Genomic DNA, 19,001 nt, shown 5'->3' with positions numbered 1-19,001 from the left:
CACCCCCGGGGCTGCTAGAAAATGTGGTTCCCTCTGTACCTAGTTTATTACTTAGTAGTCTTGAACCTGTTTGGTCTTGGTGCCTCCCTTATTTCCCCCTCTAACTGGGAGGCAGGACTAGATAGTTCAAGCTATGTGGTTTTGTTTGAAGAAGAGAAAAGTAATAAACTGGGGTAAAAGTCTAATATGCTGAAAATGGGCAGAATCCTTCTAGAGGCTCTCATAATCGGTTTGAGAGACGAAGGAGAAAAATAAGGTGAAACACCCCAACAATACAAAAAGAAGTGTCAAATATCCAGTGAGCACTCCAACAATAACAATGATAAGCACCACAAAAAAAGCCATGGTCTTGAGATAAAAAACATAGCAGGGCACATAAAGAAAGAAAAGAAAAGAAGGAAAAAACATAAATATAAATGGGGACAACAACTTCAATAACCACACCAAAACAAGGAAATCGACAAGAAGTAGATAGGTAAATAAACATAAAAAAATGAGTATATAAAAAAGTAATATATAAAAAAATAAAAAATGTTTGTGCTTTTTGCCTTTTTTTCCCCCTCCTGCACTGGCACAGTAAATATTGGGGTCATTCGAAAAGGAATTCACTTGGCTTAAGAGATATGGGGTTTCTCTACCCTTGGAGTATATTGTCATGGGATTAACTATAGACTCTGTTTAGGTTCATTTACTCTCCCCTTGGTGCTATCGTGGTGTTTGGAAGACTTCTGCTCCTTCCTGGGTGATAAAATCAGACCTCTGTATCTAGAGATCTCAGTATCTGCACAGGTCCAGGAGTGGGACTTATGATGAAGTCTTTCTTTGTGGTTCTAGAAGTTCTGTTCCCTCAGTTTCATTTTAATCCATCTTCTGTGGTTGGTGGTCTTGGTCTTTGCACTGATCCTAGGATGGAAACTAGGATAGCATCTTTCATTGTGTTTCCAGAAGCCCCATTCCTTTGCAATTGTCTCAGCCAGAACTTTGGAAATGGGGACCATGGTTGTTGTGCAGGTCGTAATTCAAACCCTAGACTAGGGCTTTTATATTGGTCCCAAGATATATACAGTCCAGTCATGGTTCTAGTAGCCAGTCATCTGTAAATCGCAATCTTGGTTTTTGGACCAACCAAAGGGTGACAAGTCTTTTGATTTTGTCTTATCGTTAGCTGGTGAGGTAGGATAACCTGCTCTTAGGTCAAGTTGTTCCCATTTTCCTCGTTGTCAGAATATCTTATTAGAGCTGGCACTTGTTGGTGGCCCAGCAGTATTAAGGGTGTCCCGGATGGGATTTGTTTCCCGTAGCTTTGTGAAGAACTTTGTCGTTTCTATGTCTGGGATCCAGGGTTCAAAGCTGGACGAATGGTGTCTAATCACCTGGGGTCTAAGTTGAGTCAGCATGACATATTTTCAAGGTGGGAGATATCCCTGTATTGTAAACAAGTATGAGTTCTTATCCCTAGAGATAAGAGCTCATTTTTATATGTAGGATTTTATATGTAGGATTTCCCCTTTTATTAGAGTGCCTTTGCAGGGAGAAATGGTGCTATATTGTCAGTGCATTTGGTGGTGGACATCGAAGAAAACAGGTCACACACCCAAAAAAGATAAAAATAGGAATAAAAATATATGTGCTCACCTATGCATATGTAGAACAAACATTTAAAAAATGAATTAAAGTATTTAAAGGAACAAAGTGATGCAAGAGACTACATTACTTTTGAAGAAAAGCAGGTAAGGAGGTGGTGCTATTTCTGCTGTTGCTGGTTTCTTTGTGGTATAATATGTAGTCAAGAGTTTGTGTTGCTCCTTTTTTATGTATTTTGGGCACTGCTCCCGAGTATATGTTGACTATTACAGTGTTTGGAGTTTCTACCCTGTTAAACCATGTTATTTGGTTGTTGAGTATTAGTTGTCTATAAGGTGTATGTTTTAGGTGCTTCAGAATAGTGCTATCATTCTGTGTTTATCTTTCATCTTCCGACTTACTTCGTTTAACATAATATGTTTTGGTCCATCCATGTTGCTGCAAAGTCTGTGATTGTATCAATTCGGACTGCCATGTAGTATTCCATTGTGTATAAATACCACATCTTAATGATCCATTCATCTGTTGTTGGACATCTAGGTTGGTTCCAAGACTTGGCTATTATACTGAGTGCTGCGATAAATAGTGGGGTGCACACATACTTTGGAATGAATGTCCTTCCAACTTGTGGGTAGATACCTAGGAGAGCAATTCCTGGGTCAAATGGAAGCTCAATTTTGAGTTCTTTGAGCACTCTCCAGACTGTTCTTCATAGGTGTTGGACTAGGGGGCATTCCCACCAGCAGTGAATGAGAGTGCCTTTCATACCACATTCCCGCCAACACAGATTATTCCCATTATTTTTGATGTGAGCCATCCTCACTGGTGTAAGGTGGTATCTTATTGTTGTGTTGATTTCAATCTCCGTGAAGATGAGTGAAGGTGAGCATGTTTTCATGTGTTTGTTGGCCATCCTTCTGTCTTCCTCCGAGAAGTGTCTATTCATTTCATCTCCCCATTTTTTATGCCTTTATTTGTTTTTTTTTGGGGGGGGGCTCAGCTTTCTGAGTGCTTTGTATGTTCTAGATATCAGCCCTTTATCTAATATGTCGAGTGAAAAGATTTTTTTCCCATTCTGTTAACTGTCTTTTTGTGTTAAGTAAGGTTTCTTTTGCCATGCAGAAGCTTTTTAGTTTGATGTAGTCCCATTTGTTTATGTTTGATGCTAAAGTTCTTGCCATTGGTGCTCCATCCTTGAAGACCTTTTTGATATATAGGTCTTCGAGTGTTCTGCCTATTTTATTCTCGATAAACTTTATATATTCCGGTCTGATTTCAAGGTCTTTCATCCATTTTGAGTTGACTTTTGTATAAGGAGTAAGGTATGGGTCAATTTTCACTTTCATACATGTGGTTTTCCAGTTGTACCAACACCATTTGTTGAAGAGACTTTCTTTGTTCCATTTCAAGTTCTTGCCTCTTTTATCAAATATTAGTTGGCTGTATATCTGGGGGTTTATTCTGGGAATTCTATTCTGACCCACTGGTTTGAAGTCCTCTCTCTGTTCCAGTACCATGCTGTTTTGATCACTATGGCTTTATAGTATAGTTTCAAGTTAGGTAAGGAGATGCCCCCCAGCTTCTTGTTTTTCAGTATGTGTTTGACTATCCTGGGTCTTTTGTGGTTCCATATGAATTTTGTGATTGATTGTTCTAATTCTTTAAATAATGATGTCTGAATTTGGATAGAGATTGCTTTAAATCTATATAGTAGTTTGGGTAGAATATTCATTTTGACTATGTTAATTCTACCTATCCATGAGCATGGGATGTTCTTCCATTTCTTTAGATCCTCTTCAATTTCTTTCTGGAGTGTTTTTAAGTTTCTCTGGTATAGGTCTTTCACGTCCCTTGTAAGTTTGATTCCTAGGTACGTGATATTTTTTGATACTATTTTAAATGGAATTGTATTTTTAATCTCTCTCTCCTCAACTTCGTTGTTTGTGTATAGAAATGCTACTGCCTTTTGTGTATTGACTTTGTATCCAGCCACTTTGCTGTTTTGGTTAATTGTTTCTAGGAGTTTTACTGTGGACTCTAGGGTTTTCAATGTACATCATCATATCGTCTGCAAATAGAGATAGTTTGAGTTCCTCTTTCCCAATTTGGATTCCTTTGATTCCCTTCTCTTGTCTGACTGGTATTGTTAGGACTTCTAAGGTTATATTGAATAAGAGTGGAGAGAGTGGGCAGCCTTGCCTAGTTCCTGACCTTAGTGGTAATGCTTCTAGTTTTTTGCTATTAAGTATAATGTTGGCTGTAGGCTTTTCATCGATAGCTGTAACTATCTTGAGGAAGGATCCTTCTAACCCTATTTTGCTGAGTGTCTTTAACATGAAAGGGTGTTGGATTTTCTCAAACGCCTTCTCTGCATCGATTGATATGATCATGTGGTTTTTGTCTTTCTTGTTGTTGATGTGATGTATAATGTTGATTGATTTGTGTATGTTGAACCAACTTTCAAGCAATAGATTCTTTTTTTTTCTTTTTTGGTTTTTGGGCCATACCCGTTTGATACTCAGGGGTTACTCCTGGCTATGCACTCAGAAATCGCTCCTGGCTTGGGTGGACCATATGGGATGCTGGGGGATCGAACTGTGGTCCATCCTACCCTAGCACTTGCAAGACAGACACCTTACCTCTAGCGCCACCTTCCCGGCCCCACAATAGATTCTTAATTGACATTGAAAGTCCCCATGCCACAGAGTTTTTTAAATTTCTATTAAACTAACTTTGTAAAAGTAAGTAGTGTGCAATCCATTTAGAAATTTCCTGTGTCTCAACTTGAGGTATTAAATTCTTTGCCTTTATTCTGCTCTCTGGGTATGTCTCTCAGGTCTATTATCTTTCTCTCCTTTAAATTTCTTTACTTCATTATTTGTCCACCATCCCTGAATTGTCTGTATTTGTAGACAAGTGTAGATAACAAATCTGGGCAGAGGTCAGACTAATTTTTTTTATTTCTTACAAAGAACAACCCCTTGACCCTGTCTGGTATGAAACAGTTCCCAAACCTCATAGAACAAGAGATCCAGGTGTGCTCTGATGGCTACCTTATTGGGGCTACTCCAACCCTACTTTCCATGTTGTGCAAGTATCCATGGAAGAGTCTTTATTACTACTATAAAATCAAAGTAAATCAAAGCAGAGGGCAACAGCATTGAGGTTACTACACATCATTACTCACTGGTTTTCCACATTTTCCACTAACATCAGTTGCAAGTCATATCATTAGATTTCATTCATATTACTACTATATATGGTACTCCATTTATAAATATAACATTTTTACTGGTTCACTTTCTCATTGATTGATATTGGAATAGTTTCCAAAATTTTGCTACTATCACAAGTCAGTAGCTCAGGATATTCTTAAATATATCTTAATATGCATATATAATTGCAACTTTAAATATGAATATTATGTGTAGAGACTACTAAGCTTTCAAAGTAGCACTACCATGGTATACTCCATCAGAAGTGCATCAGAAATCCAACTGATATAAACCATCCCATGATATATTATTTTAAGCTTTCAGTGATTAGCAATTAAAACATATACAAAATTATAAATATAAGTTAATTGGGTTTGAACATTTCTGATAATCAATATAGGTTAACATCTTGTCAAATGATTTTTGTCTGCTGATGTGTATTTAAAATAATTTCTATATCCTCTTACATTTTAAATTTACTTATAAATAAATTTATTTTGGATTTATATAACTTAAAATTTTTTATTTATTTGTATTCACATCTGTTGTTGTTCAGGGGATACTTCTGGCTCTGCACTCAGGAATCACTCCTGGTGAACTCAGGGAATCATATGGGATGCCAGAGATTAAATACTGGTCAGCTGCAAGCAAGACAAATGCCTTACCTGTTGTACTATCTCTCCGGCCCAAGGATAACATGCTCAATATAACAAATTTTATAGACACATTCTCTGCTTGCATTCATTATGATCTGTGATGTGTACTCTCTCTCTCTCTCTCCAAGTATCCTCACATTTTTCTGAATAAAACTATTTACAATAAGTAAATAAATAAATTTTATCAAACTTTGCATTTATATGTTCTCTTTGATTTCCAATTTTGCAATATCTTCCTACCCAACAGTAATTTAAATATTCATCTATGTTCTTTCTTCTAGGGCTTCTGAATTTCTCTGATATTTCCATCACTAACTGACCCCACCTAAGCCACATTCTTGAGTTGAAGGGATGGGCCTCAGGACTTTGCTCTGAATAGTCAAGTATCCAGTTCTTTCTAGATCTCCAGTCTGGCAAGTTTGAGGTACCACCCAAGCTTGTCTATGAACTTGCCCAGGGAACTGCCTGGAGTTACTTGATCTCCTTCCAGCAGATATGAGTCATTTTCCTTTCCAAGAAACCAAGAGTAAAACAATTAATGAATATTAAAGAGGATTCAACTAAACTACTTCTACAAATGAAGGCAGGTTTTGAGAGACAATGTGATTTATTTGGGACTTCACAACAAGAATTAAGAGAAAGGCACAGAGGTACCAAATGCTTCTGATGTCAGTAGAGAAGTAGAGTCAGAGAAGTAGTAGCTTCAATAGAGAGTGTCCTGCTCTTCTGCTTGATCCATCTCTAGATCCCGAGGTAAGGGCCTAAAGGAATCAGGACTAGAAAAGTCTTCCATAAACATGTGCATGGTAAGGACTCTAAGGTACCATCAGTTTCATAAGGCAGTTGTCAAGCTGTACTGAAGGGCCACTTTATGTGCACAGCATAGGATTTACTTGATCCCCAGTCCTTGTTCTTGAGTAGCTGTGATCTCAGGCTGGAGCACTGGATTGTTTTTAGGAAAAGGAAAGTGAGTACTGGCCTTCTCCCAAGTTTCCTAAATTCATTATTCACCATCAGAGTGAAAAATTTTAGGAGGAAATAAATAATTAAGTGAAACAGTTTTATTTAAAGAGAAAGAGGAAAGAAAGTAAAGGAGATAACAAGCAACATGTCCAAGAAAGAATGTGAAGGTCTGCAGAGAAGAAATAGTCTATAGTACCCCATAAAATAAAGGAATCATACATTTCAAATTGAGAGGCAATAGACTGCAGAATGGGGAGGCATCCTACTTGCCATTGCAAATTTGACATTATAGGGTTTTTCCCAAACTAGTCTGCTTGGATATTTCTGAATAAATCTAGAGTCTGCTATGAGGGCCTTATGAATGGGAAAAGCTTTGCATTTTTGGTAATCCACTTTCCTGTTCTTATCAAAGGCTTTTATTCCTCCAGAAATTTCTTCTTCCCTAAGTGGGATTTCCCCTTCCCTATAAAGTCCTTTCAAGACTCAGCTTCTGCATTTACAAGAAGGCATTGTCCTATCTTCATGTCTTTGGTCTACTTTGTGGCTGGTGATAGAGCAATCTCTTGATCAGAGCAACAGATCACATCTTGGTTTTATTACTTCTTGGAAAATTTATTGCCAGGGTCTCCCATTTACTCGTCTGTGCCATATCCTTTGGATAAATGAACCTATGTTCAAAATTTTTGTGTTGGATTTAGTAAAGAGATGTTAGTTATTCCTGCCTGAGTCCAGAATAGGATGCTCGGGTGTCCACGCAGCAGCCAACTTCTTTTATTCTCTTCACAGACCCTTACTGAAACCAGCTCCTGTATCTCTACAGCCTCAAACACTTCCATAATTTTACTTTTTCCACTTAATTAAAACCTCTGTTCTTTATCACACTCTGTAGCTAAATTACTTGCCTACATCTTCATCTATTACCCTCTTCTTAGTTTATCCCTCTCACTACAGACTTTCTAATGAGCTCACAAGTTTTTCTTCTAACCACCCCCCATTCTTGTTGTTTCTTTTTTTATTTTTTTGGGGGGGGTCACACCCGGCAGTGCTCATGAGTTACTCCTAGCTCTGCTTTCAGAAATCATGCCTGGCAGGCTCGGGGGACCATATGGGATGCTGGGATTCGAACCTCTGTCCTGCATCAAGGCAAACGCTCTACCTCCATGCCATCTCTCCGGCCCCTGTTCCTTCTTTTTTTGGCTCTTTGCAGTTACCTCTTCCCATCTCACAATTTTCATCAATTAAATGCCACCTCTTCTGAGAAATATTTCCTGTACCTTGTAAATGCATCTCTCTTCCTGTACAAGAGCTATAATAACCTGTTATTACATTGCTTATTGCCTTTTCTTTTCTTTTTTTTTTTTCTGTCTTTCAGTGGATTGTAACAAGTCAAGCATTTTTCTTATTCATCTGTATCCTCAGGGGCTGGGACAGGAGTATCTGGCACACACCATTATATCAATGTTTGTTGAATCAATGAATGAATCCAGTGGCAACTCAATAATTAGTGGTTTTCATTTTCTTATCTTCTCTAAGAGGAGTTACCATACACACTGTCATTTTTTACCTGAAGACACTTGAATAGGACAATGGAAAGAACAGCTTAGTGGATATATTATGTATGTATCAGAAACACTGGCTAAACCAGTTAGGTTAGCTTCTGTTTTCTGTTTTGGTTTGTTTAACTTTAACAAGTTTCTTGACTTCTGAGATCCTCTGGCCTGGTTCTATGTATAAGATATTAATTATTATATTTTAGATTATTTAATATGAGATTACTTGGGTAAGTCACTATCATAATAACCATATAGCCTATGACAGAAAAAGTATAAGAAAAATATTCAGAACATTTTGAATAACTATCACAATTGTAGTGAGCAAAAGAAGTAGAATACCTGTCTCAAATGCAGGCAAGGGGTCATTGGAGGTGGGAAGGTTGCACTGGTGAAGGGGGGTGTTCTTTTTTTATAACTGAAACCCAACTGTAAACTTGTTTGTAATCATGGTGCTTAAATAAAGATACCGTATTTTCCGGTGTATAAGACGACCTCCTAATTTTACAGTTAAAACATAAGTTTAGGCCTATATTTGCTGTATCAGACAGAATGTTCCTGTGCTGCAACCGTATGTACCACAGTGAGCCAATCACAGCAAGCAAAGGTTCAAAGGTTATACTGTAATAGACTTCCTCTCTGACTCTGGCCAATCTGAGCAGGCTTTTCACAGTGTAGATTCGAGTCCAGAACATTGTCTAATTTGCATGCATCAAAAGCCTGCGTGGATTGGCTGAGTTAGAGAGGTGGTCCGAGCAGCCTGGCAGTGATTGGTGCAGGATCAAGTTGGAAAATTCGTTTCGTGGCAATACCCAGACGATTTTTGTTTAGCAGCATATGGAAACATTTTCCGGGATATACTCAGCATATAAGACAACCCCGATTTTCGGTGGACTTTTTTCGTTTCAAAAGTCATCTTATACGCAGGAAAATACGGTATTTTTTTTAAAGTGAAAAAAAAAATTTTGAAAAGAGAGAGGGATGGGGCCATAGAGATAGCATGGAGGTAAGGCGTTTGCCTTTCATGCTGAAGGGTGGTGGTTCGAATCCCGGCATCCCATATGTCTCCCGTGCCTGCCAGGAGCAATTTCTGAGAGTAGAGCCAGGAGTAACCCCTGAGTGCTGCCGGGTGTGACTCAAAAACCAAGAAAAAAGAAAAGAAGAGGCGAGGCGAGGCGAGGTGAGGCGAAGAACAGAGATAGATTCCAAATAGACCAACTTTTTAAGTGCTTAATGTTTATGGAGGCATTTCTCATCTGGGCACTATGAAATGCTAGAAATTAAGGAGTGTTCTCAAAGTTCCTAGGAAATGGAGATTCTGAACTGCTAATTATCAATAAGAGTGCTAAGCACAGCCTACATTTGCCATCCTAATCGGGACTGAGATGGCATCTCAATAATAGCATTTTCTACCTTTCTGACCCAATCTGACTGGAAGGAAGGACCTTTCCGTCTGAGGAATCAGGCATGGAATACGTTTTCCTCTTGCTCATAGTGACAATTTCATTTCCAATGAATGGGTGGTTAATGTGGACTTTTTCTGGGAATAATAGTGGTGGAAAGCTGATAAATACTAATTAATGGCTTTGGGTGAGATAGGGGAGGGGAAATCTTGATCTGTAGTACTGGCTGATTTCCCTGGTGGAATACTTCCACCCTAGCTGACTTCGAGCTGTTGTCCTGGTGTTGGAATAAGAATCCCATACCCTCCAGCTTGTTGGAGCTGGCTCAGCACATTTTTGAGAATTCCTGAGAAGGGTACCTAATTTGGTCCCTTGTAGAGTGAGTTTGTGATGTCAGGGCTGCTTTGCAGAAGGAGACATTTGAGCTGTATTATTTCTTTGGGAAAGAGAAGTGTATTCACTGAGAGTTAGAACTTTTTCTTTTTTGCACTTTGAAGAAAGTGAAGCAAATAAGTGCTGATAAACCAAAGTAAGAAAATAAAATTCATGTGTCATTTAAAAACTGGAAAATGAACATTGTTAACTCTGTAGTGATGGCCCCACTATAGTTTTTCTATTTTGAACTTATATTACTAGAACCTGGATTTTTCTATTCCTTAACTTTTTGTATCACAGTAACATTGTGGTTTTTATTTATTTTCCAATTTATTTTAAACTCACATGTATAAACAAAGTCATAGTTATTACATCAAAGTTTAAATTATTTTTTTATAATATCAATTTATAATTTTGACATATCTTCCCTCCTTATTGATTTTATGCTTTTGTTATATTTTCTAAACTTTAAAAAATATTTTTTTTTAAAAACTTTTAAACATTTTTTTCTTTTGGATTTTGGGCCACGCCCAATGATGCTCAGGGGTTAGCCCTGGCTATGCCCTCAGAAATCGTTCTTGGCTTGGGGGACCATATGGGATGCTGGGGGATGGAACCGCAGTCCGTCCTAGGCTAGTGCAGGCAAGGCAGATGCCTAACCCCTTGCGCCACCACTCCGGCCCCAAAACTTTTAAACACTTTATGTAAAAGATCTTAAATTGAGCTCTTCTGAGCCCATGGAAATCTCAGTGGAGAACAGCATTGTAAACACAACGGCACGAGTTCGATCCAAAATACTACCTATCCTGATCGAGACAGCAAGACAACAAAGTTTGAGATTCTAGCTTATTTAAACTAAGATTATGAATATCACAACTAAAGTAAGTATTTAAGCACAGCAAACAAGAGTGGGAGCAACAAAACCAAGTATGTGCAACCTCCATACATTATAGTAACTGCAGCAGCAGCAGTGAACACAGGGGTAGGTCAAGGAAAAACTAAACAAACAAACAAATAAGTTCTTGTTCAAAGTAAGTGTTCTTTTTACCACATTTTAGTTTCTCATATGTCATTTTCCTTCTTTACTTGCTGATTTTAATTATCAAGGTTTAAATTTTTATATGCTAAATATTGGTATTAGAATTATTCTGGTTATGCTTGAATTAAATTAGTAAATTAGAATTTATGTTTAACAATGGCTCTTCCAAAATTAAATTTGACTTTAGTATACTGTTTTTCAGAGAAGCTTAAAATAGTGATTAAAAACTTCGCTATATTTTAAAAAACTGATTTAGTGCTCACTAATATCCTTTTCACACTACTTCTGAATTCTGGCATTGGTTTTCTTTTTTGGGTTGAGGACAGAGAATGTCCCAGCAGAGCTTTCAAAAGAGTATGTCACTGATATATTAGAAATTCTTTGAACTACTGAAAATAAAAACATGCTCAACATTTACAAATTAAATTAATGGGAAGAATAAAACTGGTTTAAGACTAACACCCTAAGAGAAATCAAAAGTGAGTTGGAGACTAACTTTTTCACTGGGTATTTTTGTTAGTTATTGGTTAGTTATTGGTGATGATGGAACGTTCTTTTCTGCAGACACTCAGTGTGCTATTCAGTCTGTTACCAGGCTACAATCATGTTACATCCCTCCTAGGCCTAAACTCAGGTAATGCTGACACTGGGCTTACATGGCTCACTGGGGCACATCTAGGTAGCCTAATGTTGGGAGCTGCCAGAGAAGGAAGTTGGTGAGATGTTGGAGGAACCTCAGATAGAGAGCTCACTGACTTCTCTCAGCACCACTGACATCTGCCACATCTTTGAGGTTTCCTTTGGGTTTACAGTGAAGCTGATAACACAGTGAGGATGGGCCACCTTTATAATTGCTATTATTATCTGATATGGCTTAGGTGCCAAATTCTTTGAGATCTGGCTATTCAACCCTACTTTAAGGCTTGACTTCTTAGGGTTTCTTTAGTGTTTACTTTATTCTTCACTCAATGTTAGTGGCTTCACATTAATCACTGCATGCATTTACCCAGACAGCACATTATTCCCCCGACAGAGAAGGAAATGGAAGGTAGGAGAGGTCTTTTTACATGCTCAAGCCATTGCCAGTTAACGAGCATGCTGGTTCACTGCCTAAATCTCATACCCTTTGGGTGACCTTTCTTGGTACAAAGGATTCAGGCACATAGCCTCCAGTGTCTCCTTTTGGGTTCTTGCACTGCCTCTCAGTTGACTGTGGCCACTTCTTTAATCTGCACACACACACACAGATGGGGTCCCAGTAATCTCAGCTCTGTGGTATCTTCCTAATGCCCCTGGCAGAAGACCAGAGAATGCAGGAGGCTGAACTAACTTCCCCCTGGGTTTTTGTGTCCGACTGGGAGCAGACTGTCACTCACCCCTACTTTCAGGGCACACCTCCCTCCAGATTTTATTGCTTTAGAAAGAAGGATTGAAGAGAACTGTTTATAGGCCTCAAAGGAACAATAAAAGTTTGCAAGCATTTCTACCTCTTACTTAATAAACCTTCATGTGCCCTTCATATATTCATTCACCTAAAAAGAAACACATTGAAAAGTGGGGCATGGCAGGAGGGGGTAGTTCATGCACTGTCACAAAGCTGAAAATCTCATGAATTCCACATAAACCTTGCCTTGCTTTGGAGAACCCCAATGAGAAGCATCTGGCAGTAAGTAGTGGGGAGTAGAAGCGCTCAGCCCAAACTTGCCTCTCCCAGACTCTGTAGCTAGGAATCTTCAAAGAGGTCTTACTTCTTACCCCATGCAACATCTCAAAAAGAACCCAATATCTGGAAAGATGGTTGGCAGGTAGCTCAGAGCAGGAAAAACAAACCATCAATGATCATGTAAGCATGCAGAGTGAAGCTAGATGAGAGAATGCACTTGAAATAGGGAGAGAGAAACCTGAGTTACTGGTTTCTAGGATCCTGCTATTGTAGGTGAAGATTCATGTACAGGACAGAACAGTTACACTTACTGATCATCCCAAGCACAGACATAATTCTGAACCCTATATAGTTTCAAAGTGAAGAACTATTATTCTCCTCAACTTTGTTAAAAGAGGTTCAGAGAGGTGAAACAACTTATCCAAAGTCACTCAATTGCTACAGAGAGAGCAGGTGTCATTACAAAAAATTGACTTTTAGTCTCCCACCTGGCATCTCTGGGTTGGAAAAGGGCCTACTTGGGGCCTCATAGCAGTTCCCTTTGTTTTGGTAATCCCAGGTATTAGGGCCTAAGACATTCAGATAAATAAACTGGAAAGACCCTCTGCATGCCAGTGATTTCTAAAGTTTGGCTTCACATTGTGCTTTTAGATGAAGATTATTATCTTTATTCAGCCTAGGAAGAAATTTCAGAGTTCAAAGAGTATAAACTGTCTTGTTACAAATGATAAAAAGTAGAATTTACAGAGCTACTTGACCTCAAAATTTACCATATCTGGTGTCTCCAAGGAGAGACTATCTGACTTTTAGTAGGCAGGAAACCCACTGCATTTATTTACTCTCTTATGTGGTCCCTATTAAGAACTTTTATCATTAACTCTCCTTCAGCATTACATATTTAAACATTCAAATATTGTTCATACACTCAGAAATGAACATATTAAAAGTTCCAGAAGTAGACAGATGGATGAAATTGGAGTGTTTGGCTTCTTGTAGGTTTGCATACCTGATGGTGGAATTCCAGTGCCTGCCTTCTTAGGTAAACAAACATACCTAACCTCTGTGACTGCAAGATCCCCTCCTTGCTCCTGATTAGTGCCCATTAGCTCTAAAACTTGAGCTCATTTTCCTCCCATATAACTCAAAATTTTTCTTGTATGGAAATGCAGTCAGGAGAATTCTTGAAAAGTGGGGGAAAGGATAATTAGTGTTAACAATATTCCCTAAATTATCAGATGCATGTTGAGCTTCTGAACAGAAACTCACTTGTTTATAGTGGTTCTGTGCCAAAGGAACATGGGACTGCTACTCTATGTTATGCAGGGTAAAATGTAGGACAGAATTGCCTCACTTAAAGCATAAAGACACACACACAATTACAAAGTGAAATCATTTTGTTTTACTAGAGATTACAGTTAAAAAAAGGTTGAAATCATTCTGACTCATCAATATAGTCTCTCATTTATTTTATACTGAATCCAATTTATTTTTAGAGATTTTTCCTAAGGTATGTCTAAAATCATTTTCCCCACTAGGTGTCTAACAAGAATGCCATATGCCTTTTCCAGTGTAGCTCAAAGCTTTAAATAATATAAACTTTCAATAGATTATTTCCAAAACTCAATTGATCTCTTCTTTTCTCTTTTGAAAGCCTGTGTGGACCTATAAGTCCCAGTTAAATTGTAAGATGACATATAATCATCATATACCTATACACATACATGCCCATATTCACACCTTTTATGTATTGCCATATATATAATTTGTGTCTATTAGAGTACATACCAAAGATATTCAGATGTCTAAATAATTGTCTGACTCAGATATATACAATGAAAAAATCTTTAAAATAATATTAAAATAAAATATAAACTAGAGAAATATTTTTAAAAATGTTAAAGTCATATATAAATGCTAAAATTAATACAATACTTTTATTTTGGTTTGGGGTCACACCCGGCAGCGCTCAGGGTTATTCCTGGCTCTAAGCTCAGAAATCGCTTCTGGCAGGCTTAGGGGACCATATGGGATGCCGGGATTTGAACCACCATCTTTCTGCATGCAAGGTAAAAGCCCTGCCTCCATGCTATCTCTCTGGCCTCTACAATACTTATTTTTATGCATTATAACAAAGATGCTTTGTAAATAATCATCAGGATTCTAGAGTGGTTGTATGATTCACCATTTCATTTAATTTTTTAATTAAAAAATCATATATTGAATAACTACCATGAAGCAGTTTGATTATAATGAAAAAGTTTTTCACAACAGTTAGGTCTCAGTTTTCAACATACTGTTTGATTGTCAATTAGTGCAAAGGAGTATGCACTCCAAAATGGTAAATCATTTTCAACAGGGATTAAGTCATCAATGAGTTTTAACTTTATGGAGACTGTCACTCACTGTTTTGTTCCCTTTGCCTGTAGATGATGCTGGTATCAGGGAAGGTGATTATCTCACTTATGCAGGCAGAGAGAAGCTAGAGATGCTGAAAGCTCCCCAGCAACAGAAGCCAAGACAAGAAAGGTGATAAAGTCCTGGCCTACTTAAGCAATCTCCACAGACAGTTGAGAGGAAAAATATCCAGTTTTTTGAAAGCCCCTGACTCATCCTTCTTTCCCATCATTTTGGTGCCAGATGAGAGATTAGTCTTGGAATTGTATCTATTAAGATGGTTGATATCCAATTAGAAAAAGAGCCAATGCCATTTTTTCTGAAAAAACAAATTTGATCATGTCATATTTCACCCACTTAATAATTTCGTGGCTGCTCATTTATAAAACCAAAATCCGTGGCAGATTCTACCATGTCTTAGATAATACAGAAGATTGTCTCATGGGTCTCTTCCCCATTTCCTGGTGTAGGGAAGTTAAACTATACGTACCCTATACTCTCCTGTCATAGGTCTTTGATTATGCATTTTCCCTAACTAGAAAGCTCTTCTATCTCCATCCTGCCTTCACTTCACCTAGATAATATTCTATATCTTCCAGGTGGAAGCTCAATGATCACTGCTTAGACAAGCCTTCTTTGATTACCTGAGCTAAACCAGTCCCCTTTGTTGCCATTTTCTGTAGTGTCATTTACTTCTCCATCTTGAATATAAATATAATTGTGATAGTGATTCTTTTACTAATATTTACGTCTTCCATATGAATAGAGATGGCATTTCTTTTACTTTATCTTTCAGCATGTATTCCTTTAGAGCATAATACTATACCTGGTTATTATAGAGACCCTTAATAATGAGTTGTAGAATAAATGTATAAATGAGGACTGCATGACTTAAGAGGACAAAGTCCCCAGAGTTCCATTTGGAGAGAGAAACTGAAAAGGACTTTGGATTGTTTCTGGACCACTTGGAAGCAGGAAGCAGGTAGGTTTCAAGTATGCTCAAAGAAAGTAAGTGCAAGGACATCAGAGAACCCTCTTTTTAATCTTCAAACATCAACTCAACTTTTCTGCTTTTTACTCTAGGGGTGACAAGGAAAACATGAAACAATAGTACCTACTATCTTTCAATAATAGCATAAGAAGGTTTTGGCAAGGTGACTAAATGAAGCTGTATTTTTGAAAACTCCTAAGAGAGGTACAGGGTCAGAGGAGACTGCTGCCACTTCAAGAAAAATGGTTTTGCTAATGACATTGGAGTTTTCTGCTAGATTGCCTTGGTCCAGGGAAATTAGACTGATAGGTTTACTATGTAAAGACTTGGGATCCTTAATAAGTAAGTTGAGGGAAAGATTTTTGAGTCTCCAGGGGAGCAGAGATGTCCCAGTCACACATAACCCTAGTGACTATGATGAATTCTCATTGAATTTCTATGATGCTCTGGATACTTTAAATCTTCAAGACAGCTCTACAAGTTTGGAGTTATTTCATCTACTTTACAGGTAGGGAAACAGACTCATGAAGAGTAAGGGGCATGTTTGGCCTCCATAGATGCTAACTGAAAGAACTGGACTCAAATGTAGTCAGTGGTTGTAGTTATGTTCCTTGTTCATGAGCAGGCTGGTGCTAGGAGATTTCAAGGAAGGCTTATGAGTCTTTCATGTAAATAAACCACATGAACATTTCAACCTGTTTCTCACCAGGCAGCAAAGGCCTGGGGTGCACTCCCAAGGCACAGTGAATTCTTCCTTCTTAATTCTTTTTTTTTTTTTAATGAAGTTCTAAGATTTGATTTTTATTTTTTTAATATAATTTTTATTTTGATCATAGTGGCTTACATATTGTTGACAATAATATTTTAGGTACATATTTACATAAAATCAGGGGGGCTTCCCATCCCCAAATTGTCCTCCCTAACCCTCTGTTTTTGTCCTACCTCCCATTTCCTCTTCCCTCACCCTCAGGGCGGTTAGAATATATGGTCCCCTCTGTATCTAACCTACTACTTAGTAGTCTTGCATCAGTTTGGTCTTGCTGCCTCCCTTATTTCCCCCTGTAAGTGGGGGCAGGGCTAGCTAGTTCAAGTTACGTGGTTTTGCCTGAAAAAGAGAAAGTAAATAATCTGGGGTAAGGGTCTAATACCCCGAAAATGGGTAGAATCCTTCTAGAGGTTCTCATCATCAATTTGGGAAGTGAATGAGAACAAGAAGGTGAAACACTCCACCAGTACCAAAGGAAGTGTCAAATATCCAGTGAGGACTCCGGTTATATCGATAGGCACCACAAAAAACAGATAAAAAAATATTAAAAAAATATAAGAAACAAACAAACAAAAAAGAAAAAACAACAACAACAACAACAACAAAAAAACACGCCGTGGTCTTGAAATAAGAAACATGGCGTAGCACAAAACGAAAGAAGAGAAAGGAAGAGAGAAATAAAAATAAGACTAATTGGGGACAACAATTTCAATAATCACATCCAAACAGAGAAATCGACCAAAATAGCTAGGTAAATAAAAATAATAATAACGATAATAAATGAAGGTAAGATATATATATAAATGTCCAAGGTTTTGTGTTTTTTGTATTTTTGTTTTTTTTTCCCTCCTGCCCTGGCACAGTAAATATTGGGGTTATTCGAAAAGGAGTTCACTTGCCCTATGCGATATGGGGTTTCTCCGTCCTTGGAGTATAGTGTCATGGGATCAGACCTTCTTAATTCTTTTTGAAGTTAGTGGGAAGTTAGAACATGAAGGCTTCAGAGAGTTACAATAGGACGCTGTGTCCGTGTGGATTTTGTAGCTTTGTTTTGACAAAATAAAATAGAGCCTGTCTGTCTGTCTGTCTGTCTGTCTATTTATCTATCTATCTATCTATCTATCTATCTATCTATCTATCTATCTATCTATCTATCTATCTATCTATCTATCTATCTATCTATCTATCTATCTATCTATCCATCTATCCATCTATCTATCTATAAATTGTCTATCCTCTCAAATAAGGTTCCATTAAATAACTTTCTTCTTCAGTCATGGAAATTAAACCTTATGTAAAGTAGGTAGAAATAACTGCTTAAATTATTTAAATAATACCCAAAGAGGCACACATCAAAAGGAGTTAAAGTTGCAATACAAAGAGAAAAAACTTTAGAATCAGCAGCTTTTTTAAAGCATGCAGCAAGAAGATGGTCTCAGACCCATGCACAAGCTAAGCTTAAGGCTTTATTTAAAAAATAAATCAGAACTTTATTGATGGAGGGATCATTCACATTGCTTCTCTGTGTTCAAGTCACATTTTCCCCATACAAAAACCCTACCATTTATACATTAGTTATTATTACTATAGGTTTAAATGAGAAAAACATCAATTTAGAAGCTTGGAAATAGGAAAGATTGAAATACAGATACTGTTACTTTTTCTTTCACCTTAAAGTTGGCTGGTTATGCTTTTAGCTCTATTAAGATTTATTTATTTTGTTACATAATATGAAAAATAATTTATTATGCTTTTGTTTTTAAACCTTTGAATAATTATAGTTGGTAAGACATTGTGGTAATACTAATGTTTATTCTAATGTTTATTTATTTATAATTGTATGTACCTCCACTGCCACAGACTCTCCAAATAATACCTATGTAACTTCTTGTGTAAGAAATTTTCTTCTTTATTCACCCTTAGCCCACTGTCTCCATCTCAGATAATCTTAGTTCCTGTAGTCAAAGCCTAAGAATTTAGTTTCTAAGGATACTGACCATTCTCTTGCTTGGTTTCTTTATATACCATATAAACTTGGACATTTATTCTTCTCCCTGACTAATTTTCCTTCACCTGACATCCTCTAGCTCTAAAGAAGTTGTAGTAAAAGAAAATATTTTATCTTTTCTTAAATCTATGAAGTATTTTGATAATTTAGACATATCATAATTCTTTAAGTACTCATCTGTTGTTGGGCATTTGGGTTGTTTCTATATCTTGGCTATTGTAGATAGTACTACAGTGAACATATTTATATTATTATTACATTAATGTTTTTGTGTTATTGGGGTAATGCTAGGAATAGAATTTCTTGGTCATGTGAAAATGCTATTTTTAATTTTTAAGAAGTCGCTGTACAGTTTTCCTTAAAGGTTGAACCAGATGATATTGTAACCAATAGG

This window comes from Suncus etruscus, chromosome 9 (genome assembly GCF_024139225.1).
Source record: "Suncus etruscus isolate mSunEtr1 chromosome 9, mSunEtr1.pri.cur, whole genome shotgun sequence".
Classification (NCBI taxonomy): Eukaryota; Metazoa; Chordata; class Mammalia; order Eulipotyphla; family Soricidae; genus Suncus; species Suncus etruscus.
The sequence above is the reverse complement of the archived record's forward strand: the minus strand, read 5'-3'. Positions refer to the sequence as shown.